The sequence below is a fragment of the Pinus tabuliformis genome, chromosome 1_2 (assembly GCF_031772625.1).
Source record: "Pinus tabuliformis cultivar Carrire ecotype Pingquan chromosome 1_2, CPIR1, whole genome shotgun sequence".
In the NCBI taxonomy this organism is placed as follows: Eukaryota; Viridiplantae; Streptophyta; class Pinopsida; order Pinales; family Pinaceae; genus Pinus; species Pinus tabuliformis.
The window spans coordinates 410,536,187-410,538,554 of NC_142298.1; the positions used below are offsets into that span (position 1 = coordinate 410,536,187).

The 2,368-nt window shown below is 35.6% G+C and overlaps 1 pseudogene; it reads left to right on the plus strand.

Annotated features, from left to right (window-relative positions):
* The first annotated feature begins 561 nt into the window (after nucleotides 1-561).
* LOC149206076 (uncharacterized) lies at nucleotides 562-1,805 on the plus strand (annotated as a pseudogene).
* Nucleotides 1,806-2,368: the final 563 nt, after the last annotated feature.

Below are 2,368 nucleotides of genomic sequence, written 5' to 3' on the forward strand. Positions count from 1 at the left end.
ATCAATAGGCTCCCTAGATGCAACCTAAACAATGGCTAGGCTATGGTCAACATGGTGGCTATGCTCCCTATGTTGGTTATGGAAATTATGGGCATCCTAAACAACCAACAAACATAATAAAATAAAAATATTATGGAGGTTGCGGTTAAGGATATTGTCCAGTTTCATTTTCATAGAAAAATTACAGACAACTTGCATCAATACCTTATACAACACCTCAAAAACAAGCATCGACAACCCATAATTACCCTGGATATTATTGAGAATGTAGAATTTGATGAATTTGGTGACCTTGGTGATTTTACTGACTTTGATTCTGAACTATGCATTCTTTAAGAATGCATGGATGAAAGTGATATGGTGGGAATGATCAACAAAGAATATTTAGATATGGATAGGCAAAGTCAGATTTAGGGACCATCTTCTGGTAGTCAAATGTTTGAAACTGTGATTTTGGAAGAGCCTTGGAAAGAGGACATTATGGCTAGAACTCTCCAATAAATGGTGATGCAACATATGATAACAAAATAGAAAAGTTTCGAAAAAAAAATAGTTATTACAATGAAATCTGATGATCTAGATTTACCAAAAAAATTGGAAGTCATCTTTCATGCAATGCCAAATTCAAAACTTCCATATAAATTAAAGTGATCACTATGCCATGGAATATTTTAGGGGGATATTATGGTACCATGTTGTCATTTTGGCTTCCATAATGAGTGTATTAGGTGGGTATTGGTGAGGAAGGTAAATGCCCTCAATGTAATTCTACAAAATTCAAGATTTATGAGCTATTTCCCAATATTTCTCTTGGTCAAGCAACTGAAAGTTTTCTCCAGTCTCAAGTGACAATCAATATTGCGAAATATTGTGTAGAAAAGTATGCACTTGATGGGGCATCAAGAATTCAAGCATATGCAACATCTTCACAAACCATATCTCACAGGAAAGGTCTATGTGAGGTCCAAAAGTCCATCATTGACAATGGAGAGGGTGTTATGGTCTATAAGGCACTCCAACATTTCTCTCATAAAGATGAAGTTATAACTATGGAGTTTTAGGCTAGTAAAGGAAGGAAAAGGAAGAAATATTCTCCAATGTTTGCTACTGTAGATGGATTTGTAAGTTTCATGGCTTGTGGAAAGCTAAAGAAGGGTGGCTTCTATCACTATATGTATGGTTCTCCAAGCCATTTGACAAGGTATTGTCTAGATAATTCTAGTACTTATCTTTAGCATTGTTGTTTCATGCATGTGGACCATTGTCTTCTGGAAATATTCCTAAATATGATCCAAATTCACACTGCGATGGAACATCAATGCCCCGTGTCAAGCCCTTTCCTAATATTTATGGTCTAACTCCTCCACCTTTTCCATTTAATACTCCAATGATTCTAGTTTCACCTTGTACCATTCCCTCATATATTCCATCAATGCATTCAAGTGCGCTTATGCATTGTGCTTCATGATTGGGAAGTTTTAGACCTTCTCTAGTTGCTCCATATGAAAGGGCTTTAAGTTGAGAAGAATTTATGCAACTTTAGGATCATAAAAGGTGCCACAGAATTATGCAAGAGAAACATGATAGGGAATGAATTCAAGAAAAGTCTAATTCAATGGAAGGTGACTCCAGAGTGCATAGTTTATAATCTCAAAGGAATTGGTATGATCTATGTAATATATGTTATAATGAGCATCATAATCCTTATAACACATGAGCTTAACTGGAATTCTGTTAGAAATTATTCAAATGAAAGTTATCATAAACAAAGTAGAAGTGAGAATCATATGCAAAAGCATTCTTAGGAGAAATATATTGATAGTAATGCATTCCATATATAGGAATCTATTTTAGATTGTAGTGATCATCAAAAGGCAGGAGTATTGTAAACCAAATCAATCAATGTATTGAACAACTAGAAGAGGAAGTTGTGTGTTATCACAGTCCCCTCACTGCTATCACAAATAATATGTCTTCTCAGTGACGTCAAGAGTAACACATCCTACATCATCACATTGCAAGCTCCCTTTCCAATTGCATCACATCCTCCCTTATTACTTCACGACTTGACTCATTACATTACAACTTACATCATTTCATCATGACCTCTCCTAATCATGTTGTGACTTGCATCATTTAATTGAACGTTAATTTCCATGTCGATTCTTCTTCCATTATGTTGCACTCCTTGGAAGACCAATTGACAGAATCTGAGTGCACCATCATATGGAAATCTAGTCAAAATTCCATCCTGCTAGGTCCCTATAATACTAGTGTAGCCCCCTTATTGTTATTGTTAGTGTATCCCCTATTGTTATTGTTGTGCCCATGTAGCCCCCATATTGTTATTGTTGTGTCCCATAGAAGC